The sequence below is a fragment of the Candoia aspera genome, chromosome 9 (assembly GCF_035149785.1).
Source record: "Candoia aspera isolate rCanAsp1 chromosome 9, rCanAsp1.hap2, whole genome shotgun sequence".
Taxonomy (NCBI): Eukaryota; Metazoa; Chordata; class Lepidosauria; order Squamata; family Boidae; genus Candoia; species Candoia aspera.
The window spans coordinates 14,256,858-14,273,353 of NC_086161.1; positions in this window are offsets into that span (position 1 = coordinate 14,256,858).

Genomic DNA, 16,496 nt, shown 5'->3' on the forward strand with positions numbered 1-16,496 from the left:
TTGTCCTTAGGTTTCAATTAAAAACTCTTAATTTACTCATTTAGCATGTAAAAGAGGAAGAATAGGAAAGAAAATCATATAATCATTTGCTCTGGCTCATTCTTGTGGTTGGCAGCCATGTTGAATCGAGCCTGTTCTATTCATGCCTTAGAATAGATTATTAGAATAACCCATTTGTGCATAGAGACCAGGGAAAATACATTATCACCTCAACAAAAATTATATCAATGTAGAGCACCCTTCCTTAAAGGCAAAATTTGAGACAAATTAAGGACAGGAATTTATCTTGGGCAGATAGCAGAAAGCAGAAAGCATCTGCTTGGGGCGAATGCTGCACTATGCTTATATTCGAGTGATCGTATCTCAGCTTATTAAACTAAGATATACACATCCCTATTATCCATGTAAGACAAGTTAGAAACTTCCTTTATAGTACGTTAAAGGATTATGTTGTTTAGCTCAGTGCTGTTGTGATAGGGTATACAGATATACAGATCAGATCCATTTCAATTCTCAGGTTTGAATTAACTTGGAAAACTGGTCTGGTTTAGTTTAAGCATCCAGACTGATTCAGACTGAATACCCAAATCAGATTTGATTTAAATCAGTTTGGACTGATTTAGACCACTAAAATCCACGTGTGGATTTTGAATCAATCGAGCGTTCCAGATCAATCCATTTAGGTCCAAATTGATCTGGAGTTTCAAATGTCTCTAAAGACATACTGTTCATAACAGTTGACTAGGATTCACCAGAGTTTCAGGCATGCACTTGACTTGCCTTATTTGAGATGCCAGGAATTGCATCTCTCCCTCTCACACACGAAGCATATGCTTTACCCCTAAGCCAGGGCATCTCAAACATCGCAATGCTGTGACTGCCTAAAATTATAAATGAAGTTGTACTAACACAAACAGACATGAGGAAAAGCCATCGTTCCATCAGAGATGGGGTTGGGCAAGAAATAAATAAATCAGTTGTAATAATTAAATTTTAATCACTATTTCACCAGGAATCCTCAAACTTTGTGAGACTGCAACCTTGTTTATTTATTATTTAAATTTATTATACTCTCCCAACTATGACAGATTCCAAATTGAGCAAGCAAACGAGGGACAAAACCCAAAGCAAGTTTCGACATCACTTTCACTTTGCCTGTGCAAGCCTGATCAGCCTTTTTCTTTTTTTTAATGTACACCTCCAGCAAGTTGCTCATATCTCCCCATAGGTCCCAGCCCACAGTTGAAAAATCCTGCACTGAACTGTGGATTTTGCCAAAGGTACATCTGCAGTTAAATCACAAAACCTTTTGTACTGCCTAAAATTATTCTCTGGCTTTGCTGATATAGAGACTATACTGTTTCAAATTTTGGTTCTGGGTCAGGCCAGGAAAGTGAGTGGATTGTTCATAGCAGGCAACACAGTGGAAGTACCATATTTTCTGCTTTTAGAACTTGAAACTGACCACTCCTAACAATTTGTTCCATCTACACCTTCCATTTGTAGATCTCATGGCCAAAACACCTGATCTTAGAACACGCTTGCTTCTCCCCCACCCCCTTGATTTTTGTCAATATTTCACCTTAACAACACAACTTTTTTGTTTAATTTTCTTTGTTCCTAGTAAATCTATTGCCCTGAAATAGGTCTCGGCATTTTTCTTTAAATAAGGACCATCATGGTTTTCATTTGAATTGAAACCCACAGTTTTCCATTTCATCCCATATGAGAAATTACTATTCTGAGCTTTTGAATGAGTTGCTCTGGACCTTTAATTTAAGCACTTCTTTCTCCCTTTTCCTCCAAAAACTGCATGCCCTAATGATCCATTTAGATGAAACAGGAAATAGTGGTTCAATAAAGACAGCCCAGTCCCTCATTCAAGGGAAGAGCACAGAGGTGATATAATACCCATGAGTAAAATATCCATACATAGCTCAACTGTGAAGAAGGTGAGCTAGGATCACTCAACTCGAAGTTGTGTGTATTCTGGCACTCTAGTATATGCTGCTGTTCAAAGACTCTGTCAAATGTCTTTATGCACAACATTCCCTACAAATGTTATTTTGCCTTGAATAAGCCCTGACTTTGTTTTACAGGGCAAAACAAAAATGAGGATTGGTTTTGGTTTCCCCCTTCCCCTAACACTAATTAGATCTGAAAGACTGTAGCCTGAGTCCAGCCACCGCATACTGAGAAGAAAGGAGTCCAAGCAGCTGACGCAGAGTTCAGACTAAACTAGCTGCAAACTCCCTGGAGATGTCCCAAGGTAAATCTGATAGTCTCTGTCATTTATAATCATTATCAGGCAACTGAGTTCACTGCTTTAAAACAAAACAAAACAAAACAAAAAACTGGGGAGCCAATTAAATGATCCCTGAGGCAGGAGACAAAGGCCTGGACTTCCCTCTGGTTTTAAAGGGAAAGCCGTGCGGTTGTTTCAAATAAATAATACACAATTCTTAACTGTGGTGCTTTACAGAGAAACTGTCATGAGTACTGATGGCGAGCAGGAGGGGGCTTCTATCCAGGGGGGAAAACGCATGCGTAGTACTGAGGAATTAAGCAGCCATTCAAAGAGACACAGATCAGATCCACCTTAACTCTTGGGGTTTATCTGTCTGGGTTTTCCCACGCTTCTTCAGTTCGTTAGGATTCTGTCTTATGTAGCAGTAATAAACACTAGAGACCTACTCCTCATCTCAGCGTGATTCCTGACTGTTAGGACAGAAACTGGATGTACCATAGGATCAGTTGGGAGATGGCATACAAACCTGCCTTATGCTCTGGTAAGCCAATCACTCAAACATCTGAAAGAGAGGTAAACAATAGGCCACAACCTTTGTAAGGTCAAAAGCAGGTGCCTTTCTCCAGCCTGTTGTGCATGTGGCTTAAAACACACACACACACACACAAGAAATGAAAGAACTGAATCTCAGGAGTAGGGGTCCAACTTTCTGTAATCTTTTCCCCCCACTGTATTGATATTTGTTCTGTCATTCCTCCATGATGGGCAGGCCCTCATCCATGTTCCTTCTCACGCAAAGTGCCCCAACCACATTTGTAATGAACGTGTTGTTTGGAAGATACGAAAGTACAACGTCATGCTATCATTGACCTTGAATGTTTTGTGTCTGATCATGAGGGACAGTGGGTAACTCACAGCCCATAGGCCATTTTTCACCCTCAGAGAACAATTGTACTATTGAAATCTGTTGGCCTTACCTTCAGTTATGTGAAGAGAGTGCCAACTTTTTGCACCTAATCCCCCATAGTATCATAAAAGAAAGACATAATAAAATTTTAAACTTTAAAGCCCTACATAGCATGGAGCCAGGTTCCCTGAGGGACTGTCTCATCCCTATCACATTGACCTGTCCCACCCGGTCATGCAGAGAGGGCATGTTATGGACCCCAGCTATAAAAGAATTCCATCTTGCAGGTTCCAGGAAATGAGCTTTCTCTGCAGTAGCCCCTGCCCTCTGGAACGTTCTTCCCATGGAGGTGAGACAGGCCCCCTCGCTCCTGGACTTCTGTAAAAAAATAATCCTGGTTTTGCCAGCATGCCTGGAGCAGGAAGGGGAACAGTCATTCCTGGGGATGGCTAGTATCTTAGAATGGCCCTTACACTCATGGACTGATACAGAATCTTGCCATATTTTATATATATATTGTTTATTTATATTTATATTATTATTTTATAATTGTATTGAATTTTAAACTTTGTCTTATTGTAAACCACCCAGAGTCCCTCCTTGTGGGGAGATGGGCAGTGATAACATTTGATAGATAAATAAAATAAATAAAATGTTGAAAATGTTCACCTGCATACTTGGATCATGCCAGTGCATCATTCGCTTGCTTTTTTCAGCTAGCCAAATGGCTGAACTGATTTTGTTTATATTTGGCCTAACCATACATCAGAGAACATTCTATACCAGCCTTCCTCAAGGTGGACATTATTCATGTATGTGGCCCATCTCCCAGAATCCTTACCATTGAACCTAATGGCCAAGGAAATTCTCAGAATCAATATCCACATATGTCCAGGATGCCCAGCTTGGGAAAAAATATTTAAACACCCAAACACTCCCCTTCCCCAGGTCCCTATCCAGTGTCAGTTACTGACTTGGGAGACAATTTTCATACTAGCCATGTATTTATTTTTTTTATTACAGTGATTTGGGAGAAAACCGTTGATGATAAATGCTTTAATCCTTGTCTTAATTAAAAAGGGTGAGCATGAATTAGAATGAGGGTGGAAAAGAACTGATTCCATTTTACCGACAAGCAGTTAAACAGTTTTATCTGTTCATCCAATGGAGTTAGCATCATCTCTCTAGTGAGTCCTTTGTTACAGAAGATCATTTCTCCGGCTGCTTTATTTTCTGTGTGTTTACAGACATATTGTTGCAGTGAAGGGTAGGCAGTTGATATCTTCCATATGTTTTAGGCTACAACTCCCTAAGGTATAGCCTAAATCAGAGAATGTAGGAGCTGCAGTCCAAAGCATTTTTAACAGAAGTCCTATTAGAACTGTGAGCAATGGAGGTTGAAGTCCTATGCAGTGAGGGTTTCTTCAAATAAGCAGGCATAGGAATACACTGTGAGAACCATCATGACTTGAACTTAAAGCTAATTAAACAAAAAAATCACATGGTAAACATTTCCAGCTTCAAGAATATTGCTTTTAGCTGTGTGCTACCAATTGCAGATTATAGTCTGGTTTATCTGTTGCTGAAAACACTTCTGGGAACGTTGGACGGGTTCTCATCACAAAGGTGCTGTTTTTTCCAAGTAAGAGAGATTTCCTCAAATACAGCCTCTCCCCAGTTGCATAATAGATGTGCACAATTCAGACTCCCAGGTGGAGCCTCACTTGAGACAGGTGAGAAGAGAGTGATGACAGAAATGAGATGTAAAAGTATTTTTTGAAGAGGTGCCCAAGTGTAACAGATTTAATCTTGCAGTGAGGAGAAAGGAACCTGGGATCATCTGTCACTCAGGGTTTAAAACTTGTTTAGAGGAATTTCCAGTCCTTCATTTTGACAAGGTGGGTGGTGTGATGGCCTGTTTATTGAAATACTTTTCTTTTCTCTTCTTGGTTTACTTTGGTCTTGATTTCTCTGGTGAAACTAAGGCCAGGGGTGAAATCTTTAAGGCCTGACATTTCTAATCACTCTTCAGCAGCATGCAGGTGTAGAATAAAACACATTGTTAATAGATGGTGTTCTTATGCACAACAAGCCAAATAACCATCAATGAGACGTAACACTTAAAAAGCTCATCAAATAGAAGTATTTAAAGAAGGTAAGTGGAGGAAGAAACAACCAAAAATCACTGATAGGATGTTTGGGTCTAACTAAAACTTAAAATAAAGCATCTGGAAATTCTCTTGGAAATTCCAGTGAAAGGGGGCTCAGGGAGGAGTCAAAAGGAGTGAATGACCATAGAAATATGTTTGGCTTTGAACAGCCTTTCCCAAACTGTATAATCCTTTGATGCCTTCAGCTGCCCAAATTCTCAGCAATGGCCATGCTAGCTAAGAATTCTGGAATTGTTCTTCATATCTGGAAGGAACCTGGGCTTGCGAAAGTTCTCCAAAAATAAGGGGAAAACCAAAATTTAAGATCCCTTCTCCTGATTTAAGCAGAAAATATGTTGTTTCCTGAAATCACTAAAGGAATAATTTGCTAACTGGTGTCCTGCTAATATTTTGGGCTGAATTTTCCTAATTTATGGACTATCGTCATGCTGGCTAGGTCTTACAAGAAATGTACCAAGAAGAAGAAAAGTGGGCAAAAGGAAAAAAGTTAAATGCAATAGTGGGTGTGTTTTTGGCACATGCTTAAAAGTGAGTACATTTTCCAGGGCTTCTCTTAGTTTACTTTAAATAGGATCAAAAATCTCTAGCAAAGGAGATTTTCTTAAAAATTTCTGCAGAACTGATACATTAGAGAACATTAACATTCTTTCCAATTCTGTGAGACTATTTTTTTTCTTATATAGTGAAGCCAAAGGTTCACACATTGCAAACTAATAATTGTACAAGCTACCATTCTACTCCAGATGGTGCTGCCTATCAAGGTAGGATTATTTTTCCCCATCTACACTTATATTAACATATACTTAGGCCTAGTTTGTTTTTTAATCCCCTTGAATGACCTGTCTCTAAGTATTTTCTTCCCATTCTCCTTTGCACTTTCTTCCTGTCATATGTGAAAGATATGAAATATTCAAGGTCCATTTATTCCATCTTCCTGCTTTTCAAGGAATGGAAACTGGAGCAATATTCCTTAAGAAAGGTGAGAACATTCTTAAATCAATGTATTTCTTTTGACAGGTGGTATACTATTATTACTTGGAACATTCAGAAATAACTGGGATGTGGTGTGCAGCAGAATATCAAAAGAAATTTCCCTATTTTGCTGTTGGATGCAAAAGGATGTTAAGTTCTTCAGGAAGCTGTAACTTGTTTGGTCATGCCAAATTTAAAAGGCAAGATTAAGAAAAACCTCTAAATAGATCTGTGCCTCCAGGAAATAGTTCTGAATTGTCTGTAGTCAATTGGCAATGGGTGGGTGACTTCAAGGATCCTGGGCAACCATAGAAGAGTGGCTGTATGTCTTTGGTAGGCTCCTAAACTTTCCACGTTGTTGTTCTCCAATACTCATGCATGTGCACACATCATGAAAAGGAGCTGCAACACATAACACCAGCCTAATCCATCAATCATAATCCCCTGAGCTGCCAGCAGTCATGTAACTGCTTAAAGAACTCAGCAGCCCTCTGGTATTTATAGGGGGAGATTCCCCCTCCTCATCTAATTAATCACGGGTGAAACTGCTTGGCCATCCTCCAAAAATCTTGGAAGATCTGCCAAGCTTTGATGCTAATTTTCTTTCTAAATAACCCCCTAAAGAAATTTACAATTAAGTAATTAAAGTGATGAATAAAGAGATGCTTAGTAAATAGGGAAAGGATGGAAGAGAAGGCAAGAAAAAAAATCTCAATCCATCTTCTCAAGTAGAAGCCCATTCCTTTTTTAGTGTATATATGGAAAAAGAGTTATCAACACAGGGTTTAATAGCCCTTTTTGGTCAGTAGGCTGGGGGATGCACGTGGCCAAAAGAATGAAATATGTGGTGGTCAAAACAAGGAAACAGGTGAAGCCAAGTCAGAATTAAATTTGTCCTTCAAGATGAGCTTGACTCCCAGTGACTGACCTTGCATTTTTGTTGGCGATAGAGAAGTGATATGCCATTGCCCTTCTTCTGGAATATATCTTCATCATCCAAGTGTGTCCTATAGGCCAGTGAATTCCTGTGGTCTTCCACCTGCATATTCATTGAGTATGGATCTCGCTTACTTTCTTCCGGCTGAACCAAGATTGGCTAAATGTTGGATAGACCTATCAAAAACTGTTTTCATATGTCAAAAATAGTCCTTCCCTCTTTTTAAAAGTCTTCAGATGGTAAATCCCTTGTACTGTATGTTTGCCTTTGAAGAACTTTGAAATAAAAAGAAAATACAATGTAAAAAGAAGCAGACTGAAAAAATATAGTAGATGTTCCCATGCAGAAGGTTGAGGTTTCCAGTGTTTGGCCCAAGAGATCAGAAAAAACACACACCAGGCATTTCTATAAAAATAAATGTATTTACAGAAAGCACAAAAACATATTTACAAGCTCATGCATTCACACATGCTCTGAGAGGACCGGAAGGAGGAGGCAGATAGAAAGGAAACGGAAACTAACAAGCCCAGGCAAGTTCCTTCCAGGCAATTTCCTTATATGATCATTCTTTTCACACCCAAACTGAGGATACTTAAGTTTGACCTGTTCACCCTGCCGGAGTGATTTGTTACCATAGTAACTTAGTGGCTTGGTCGTTGCAAAACATTCAAGGAAATGCCAACAGGCAGTTGATATTTTCCGTATTTTTTAGAGTATAACTCCCTAAGGTATAGCCGAAATCAAAAATTGTGGGAGCTGTAAACTAAAGCATTTTTAACAGAAATCTTATTAGAACTATGAGGCATGGAGACATCCGAGGTTGTTGTGCTATGCACAGTGAGGGTTTCTTCAAGTAAGAAAACGAGAAGCATCATTTGAGCATGCATATAAAAGTAACTAAACAAAAAAAAATCACACTGTCAACATTTCCATCTTTAATAAATAAGTTTCAATTTCCCTTAAATTTTGCTTTTATCTGCATGCTACCTATTGGAGATTAGTGTGCAATATGTACAAACCTCAAGTAAGAATTAGAAATATGTACAGCAGTTTTGAGAATTCATCACAACCCTACACAAATAACAGAAAAAGCTGATGGAGAAAACTTACCAATCACAAAATAATGTACCTGGCAGGGGAGATACCTTGATCAAAATATTTTTTTAGGATAGGTTTAAGCTTACATTTCAGAAAAGAATTGGAACCTAAGTCAAGGTTCATTCCATGGTTATTGGAAAAATGGTCCTATAAATCAACCAGGATAACCTGATAGCATTAATTTAAAGCCCATAGCTCGTAGACTACACCTGTCCCTTGAAGACCATCTAGGCTGATTGTGGTAGTACTCATTTTGCCCTGAAAGGAACCTCAAAGATAAAAATAATAAAACCAGGTGCTCTGGACATTCTTGCTTTATTTATACATGTGTAGTTTTTATTCCATAGTAATCTATGCCTCTTACTCAAGGATTGTGGACTGTTGTGAAACAAAGTGGACTATAAAGCCAGCTATTTTACAGATAAGTGCACCAGTTGGGGAGAAGGGAGGGGTTGCATCCTTTCGATTCAGCACAAATTATCTCAGGCACCATCCACTGCCTCCCTCTGGTTCTCTAGAGATGTTACTATCAAATAGATCACCCATTATTAAAAACATAATGCAACTGGTTAGCAGAAAAACATTACATTCAAAAACAGCTAAGCTTAAGCAGTTTGCCAAATAGCCTTTTTGCTTAAGTTTGCTATCTGTGTTGCTGATATGCATGAAATAATGTAAAATAAACTCTTCTTTTAGTTCAGCCAGGCTTCTAGACTTCGCAGACATAATATGGAAGAAATTTACCCCTGTCTGCTGGGATTTTTTTTCCTATTTCCCAGTCTAGCCTTCAGAGCTGGGATTTCCCAGTGCCTCCCATTTAAGATCTAATCAGATCCAAATCAGCTTAGCTTTTTGAGATTAATATATTGAACTTGGATGCAGAAATCTGAAGGATCCAAATTTACATACATACATATGTATTTTTGACATTTCCAAGATACTGACTGAATATCCCAAACTAACTTGTATCATCTTGGCCATTGTTCTTGCTGATGGAGACTAAACAGAGTTGGAGTCCAAAATATCTGGTGGCCCGCTCCTACTCTCTGACCATGGCCTATTGCATGATGTCTTCTGTATCAGGATTATTGAAAAACATTGTTTTCCAGATTCCATTTGTGCTATAATAATCACCTGGCCATTCTTGGAACATCCTACATATACATAAGCAGCAACATAAAACAATACTCAAAAAAGGGTTATCCAGATTTACTGGACTATTTGTCCTGGCTGTGATTTTTCTCAGCATATTGAAGTGGGGTGGGTTTTTTTTTGGGGGGGGGGAATAGTGAGAGATTTGAAAACAGGGATAGAACTATCAGAAGATCAAAGGGTTATTTTACAATTTCTCTTGATTTTTAATGGCCATATACTTTATAGTTTTAATAACAGCAATTATAATCAGAGCTGGTCACTTCTGGGGTCTTAACTGTAGCACAAGATAAAGGACGGTATAAGACACTCCTTTCCCTGCTAATGAAACTGTACCCCCTGCCTGTAAAACACAGCAAGCTACAGGATCCTTGAACAGGGTCAATTAGCTCTTGGACCAATCTTATCACCTTGGGGAAGTATTTAGAAAATGCAGGGATTTAAATTTTCTTCCTGCACAAACGCTTTTCTGCCTTTTCCAGTTCTTTCTCCCCTCCCCTCCCCTTTTAATGATGCTTTTCAGATGAATTTGATCCTTTGTGGGCCACACTCATCAAGGAGAAAAGAACAGCTTATATGTATGAGTGCTTTTGGTGCACAGCATGGTTTACTATCAAAACCAGGATGAACAAGATTCCAGGAAACACAGCAAAAGGGAATTACACACACTCTATAAGTTTTAGGTCTGTTGTCACACTTACTAAACAGAAAAGGTATTCTGTCCCTGTATATGGCTGGGAAAAAATGTGGAAGTTTTGCTGCAATGGATCTCTGTTGAAAGCTACCCTAGTCAGAACAACATCTATACCAGCCTGTCTTTGTTATCCTCAGAAAAATTCCATAGCAGGGCAGATAGGTATCGTACTTTTCCCCTAAATCTCACAAAATATCTAAGAGTTCCATCTATTCTTGTTGTTGTTTGCTTTTTAAAAGCCCAGCATGTTCACCCCACATCATCAGTTTCGTCCTTATTAGGAGTCAACAGATGTGGGTAGCCAGATGTTATAGGGTTCAAAACCTATACCAGGAATTATTTTACCATAGAATTACATCTAGCTATCCATGTCTGATGATTCCCCATAAGGATAAAACTGGTCAAGTGGAGCCTTCTGGTGGTCAGTGTAACTGAAAATACCACACAGGATATACACTGTGTAAAAATGAGAAAGTTCTTCCCCCTCCAAAGGGGTATGTGTGGAAGTCATGTAAAAGCCTATACCTAGGGGCATGACATAATATAACTTCTGTATCTCTGTGCTGTGGTTGCTGAAGGGAAGGTAGACGGTACGTACCACTCTGATAATGGTACCAGATAACTTTCACATCCTGTGCTACTCAAAAACCTATGCAAACAAGGGGGACGTTTGTGGGCAAATAATACATTCCAACTCTTGTGCTGTGGTTCTTTCCCCATCTGGACCCAGTCTTCTCATTCTCCATCAAAGACCCACTCTACAGTGCTTTATATAAACACACATAATTAGATCAGGGCTCTATTCTGATAAGATCACTGACCAAGAGTGCAGGCTGCAGAATACAAAAATCTAAGTGAATATCCATGAATGGAATTAAATAGCAAAGTAGAGAGAGAATGAGAGAGAGAGAGAATGAGAGAGAGAGAAATAACCACTCATGAAGTTTGCTTTTTTTTTTAAAAAAAGCAAGATTAAAAATACACCTATAACTCTTGATGATTTACAAGAATACAAATTATTTTAGTAGAAATTAAATGCAAATATTACAGTATATGCTATAATGGCAGCCATTGCAAATGTAGTGATTTGGACAGACCCATGAAAGATAAATAAGCTGTCAATGTCTACTAGTCATGATGGTGATTTATTTTATAACATAGGCAGTGTTTCACTGAAGATTATTTGCAGGGGTGGAAGAAGAGGAGAGAGCTATTTATATAATCTCTCCATGATTGCAGAACTCTCAGTGACATCTGTTTGGTCACCGCAGAAAATAGAAAAGCAGATTAAAACCATTGGCAAGATCTAGGAGGGCTGACCTTAAATTGCAGCAGAATTACCCTTCAGTAATACCTTATTTGTATTACAACAAACTTGCAACAATCCCGGTTATTAGTGGTCGAAGACTTCATCTAATGAAGCAACTGCACTGCCTATGAAAGTCAGAGGGATATGGAGAATAAAAGGGGAATTCCACATTCCAGATCCATCATTCACAAAGCTACAGTGTGAACTCAGGCCTTTCCTTGGGGGGCCGTTCCAAGAAAATTCCAAACCTTTTTTGATGTGCAGCTTTAGTGATGACAGATGTTCCCTGAACATTTGCAAACAACAATTCCACATATTGTTTGCATAGTCATCTCACCATTGGGAGGTGATGTCAGAAAGCAACAAATGGTTTCATGTGTTCCTGCCAATCAGGAAGTGTCTGGCTCACATTGGTTATCAAGGGGAAGCTGGAACTTAGTTTGCCATCTCAGAGGTGGGAAACTAAGAACCTTAGTCCCGAGCTGGGAATGGAGGCTTTTTCTGCTGGAGATGAGTTGATCTGGGTGGCTGGTGTTGTTGGTATCATTTTCAATGCCACTCTTCAATATATCTGGCGTGGGCTGGTCCATGAAGTCACGAAGAGTCGGAAGCGACTAAACGAATAAACAACAACAACAACTTCAATATATAGGTTTTCCCAGGGTGGATACAAATACTTTAAAGCCTGTATCTAGGAAATAAAAATAACTATCCCAACCCCAATGCAGATAATAAAACAGTAGTTTAAACATATTAAATAGACAAACACAGTAAGTAAACCTGTTCAAACAAATAGGCAGCAGAAACAAAAGAATCACCCTGCAGTATGAATACGTTGTAAAATCATCTTTTAAAAGCCTAATTAAAAAAAAGAAGAAGAAGAAGAAGAAGAAGAAGACTTGCTGAAAAGACAACACTGTAATCTTGATGTCAGGCAAGGATCTCTGGGGAGGGTATTTCAGAGTTGGAAAACATCAAGCTTGCTAGACACCTGCTACACCCCTACATTGGAGGACATCTAGAACAGAAGGGAGGCATTTGAAATATGGTGACTTGCACACAGGTCTAGGAATAGCTGCCGTGTTATTGTTGCACATGAGCAAACTGTCTGATAAAATCAAAGCAAGGTTATATCAGAGAACAGTTTTCAAGAATAGAGAAATGTCTTTCTTTTTTAAGAGCAATTTATTTGTATAATTAGTTCCCAAAGCTCAGGATTATTGGAAGAGATTAAGGATACCCAGTACTTCTGTGGGTATATGTATGGATGTAGATGACAGATATAGAGATATAAATATAGATACATTTCTCCTAAATGAACTACATCATCCTGTACCATTGGCATCATTCCTTATTCCTTCCAGTTATCTAGGGTAGCTCTTGCAAATGAAGAGTGTCACTTTCAACAGGAGCTCCTTCAATTCCTAAAGCATGTTGCCATGACATTTCAAGGGTATCTGCTCCATGAGCAGAAGAAATGGATTAGATTTCCAGAGAGAAGTATTCTGTTGGAGAAGAAGTTACCATTGGGCTGGATGTCATATCTGTTTCCTTATGTGCCATACTCATATGAAGTAAATCTCATCAGGTTTTACTTTTAGAGAACAGAGCAGAGAACGATAAACACGAATGCAGGCATGAGTATCATGCATTATTTTAATCTCCGTTCAAAAACAGGTTTGATTAAAGCCATGTATAATTCCAGCAGTGGGCTTTGTTTTACCTACTGAAATGTATATTAATTGGAAACCATGTATAGTGTGTTTACAGTATCTTAAAGGATCCATCTGAAAGTGGAATGCAAACCACAGACCAGGCCTACCGTCCACATGGACTGATAATCTCCTAGCTTTTTCTTCAGTTTGAGATGCTTATAGATTGTTCCTGGGATCTTGTCCATTCAAAGCAGAGAGTCCATTCAAGAGCCCACCTGTTTCAGTTCTTCAGATGTCTCTTCTACTTGTGGTCTGCTTTTCTACTTACTTGACACATTTCATCAACTGGAACTGATACATGCATTATTATTTGGATTTTACGATGATATTCCAAGCATTCTGCAACAAACAAGAAAATGAACATTAAGGTGCTGCATATCTGTCCCAAATTTAAGGTGGGTATTAAGAAACTCAAAGAAAGGAAGACAGGTGTTTTTCTCAGTGTTTGGCCTGCTTAGTTGTAGGGTCCACTTGTTTTACACTGCACTTGCCTAGTTCTCACAGTTAAATGTATCAGTGCATGATGCAAAGAAAGATTATGTTTTTCAGTCAGCCTGTCACAAAGCCTGATGCTGATTAGGGAAGAGAGAGGGGGTGAGGGGGGCAACTGGCTTCCATGCCAAAAGGAGAAGTAGAACTGAATCTCCCTGCCCCTGAGTCCAACACCTTAATCCAGCCTTTCTCAACCTTTTGACCCTGGAGGAACCCCTGAAATATTTTTCAGGCCTCAGGGAACCCTGCATATTCAGACTCAAGTATAGGCCAAAATAGCTACAAAATTATTATATTTGTTTCATGTGTAAGCCTCTATATACTGTATGCATTAACTGTGTTCTTAAACTAAAAATAAAGAATGAAACTTATCTCTTTAATGTGAAGTTGCCCGAATTTGAAATATCTTTTTTAAATAAATTGTGATCTCCCAGGGAACCCTTAGTGACCTCTTGCAGAACCCTAGGATGCCACGGAACCCTGGTTGAGAAGCCCTGCCTTAACCACTAAATGATACCAGCTGTCTTCTAAGAAAACAAGACAGTGAGCTTTAAAAAGGGCATGATGAAAGAAAGGAGGCTATTTATATATTTATTTATTAAACATGTTTCTATGCCACCATGATCCAGAGAGATTCTTGGTGGCTTACACAGAACAGATACAGACTGAAACACCCACGGTAGGAATAAAACAAGGTTTTATTAAAACTGGCTTCTAGCCTGACACCTTAACCACTATACCAAACTGGCTCATAAAATAGTGGTAAGGAGTATTTTATTTTAACAACAAAATGCATCCTCAACTGGGAAACAGGTATAGCATAAAGAGTTATGTTAGATGTATACTCACTAACTCTATGCAGAGCGATGCTGCTTTTTATGTTGTTTTTTTTCCTGGCACTGTGTAACAGCTTTCTGTTGATTAGCAAAACTGAAGAGTGCCCTTTTCTTGCTAACGTCCATATTACAGGGACACTGGGTGCAGAATGTGTGTCCTTTCAACCATTCTGAATCAGTCTTTCATCGCTAACCAGTGCCATTTGCAAAAACTGCCCTTGGGTGCTGGGGCAAAATGCTATCATCCGGTCTTCTTTTTACAGTCAGTCTAAGAAAGCAGAACACCTTCCTCTGATGCACATGTACAACTTTCTCTGATTCTTTTGTTTTCCCTCTCATGTCCACTCATACACTTTTTTCTCCTGCATATTTACATCTTTCACTCTCCTCCCCCTCTTCCTCTCTTATGCATATGTGTGGAATTTTTGGCTTTTTTATTAGCAGATCATGGCAGCATCAGCATAGCAGGCAGTCACCCAAGAAGGAAGAAAGGCTTGGAAGCTCATCCATTTGCCTTCCCCATTTCTTTCCCACCCAGACTATTATGTCCCACAAGACTTTTGGAAGAGAGACTGAAGCTCATCAGGCAACGAAGATGGCAAGTTGGATGTGGATAGAGGGCAAACTGAAATTCTGGACTATCCAGCATAATGGTCTGGCCATCCTAACTAAATTATAACCATCATCAAATGGAGGGTTCCATCCTTTTCTTGAGACCTCAACTGGAAATTAGTGAGGCCTTTACTGCACATTACTACAACAAATATCTTACACATTTCATTACTGCTACAAATATCTTACACATTTTAGCTTCCCAGTTTCATGGATGATGCAGCTGCATCTCTGTCTGGTCAGCAACAAGCTTCCAATGGATTTATGGCCCTGGTGTTCTAGTTTGCAATAAAGTTCTCAGCAGCTGCATCCGGCACCCTCTGGCACCCAGCAAATCCACTCATCTTCCCTTTTGCTTTGTTCTGCTTACGCATAATGTCAACTCATAAACCTTTCATCAAGTCAACCAGGTGGAAAAAACCCATTACCGAAAGAAGTGTTCTTTCAGGTTTGGGGGCAGAGAAGGATGGGGCCAAAGGAGGCTGAGAAAGCTCCCTGGCGGTTTTAAAAAATAGCTGTGTGTGCTCTTAGCTGAAAAGCTGGCTTTGCTCTGCCCCCTCAGGTGCTGCTGAGCTTCTGAGAAGCTTGACACATCAGTCATGCTAGTGACAGGACCTGGAATGTGCTATGTACATAACCAAAGAGGCAGCATTTTCAGCTTAATATGTGGTGATGAAAGGAAGGTTTCAGCACAAGAAGGCATGCCAGTATGAGCACAAACACTTGTACCTTTATGGGGAAGCATCACAACTCGGGGAGGGTTAGTCCCACTCTACAAAAAAATATGTGTTCCAATGTTCCTGGCTCCAGTGAACCTGTTGACAGATGCCCAAACTAGTCTATTTCAGTGGGTTCTGATAAATGGGCAAAGTGGGACTGCGAAGTATGGAGAGCAGGAAGACACAGGGTAAGGGGTACATATCCAAACTTTCCAACTGTTCCTATTTACCAGGGAGAATCTCTTTTTAGGTACATTGCCCAATCAATCCTGGTTCTCATTTGCCTTTTTCACGATGAATGCTTTTAAGTAGTAGCACAACTTTCCAACGGATTAGTAAAAAAATAACCATGGCGACTATTTATTAGATGTATAGGGTGAGGGTGAGGGTTACGGTTCATTGGTCCATGTAGCCAAGTATGGGTGGTGGTTATCTCTGTCCTACACATCTCTCCAACATTATGGAGCTCCCCATTATAAAAGGAAGCAGCTAAAAGTATAGGTTCAACCTCATGTCTGCCCCAAAGATTTAACTGAAGTGTGGCAAACCACACTTCAGGAGGCTGGGAGGGATGATTGTACAATATAAAGTAGATCACTTACACAAATACTGTTTGGTCACCTCTTGTTTAAGA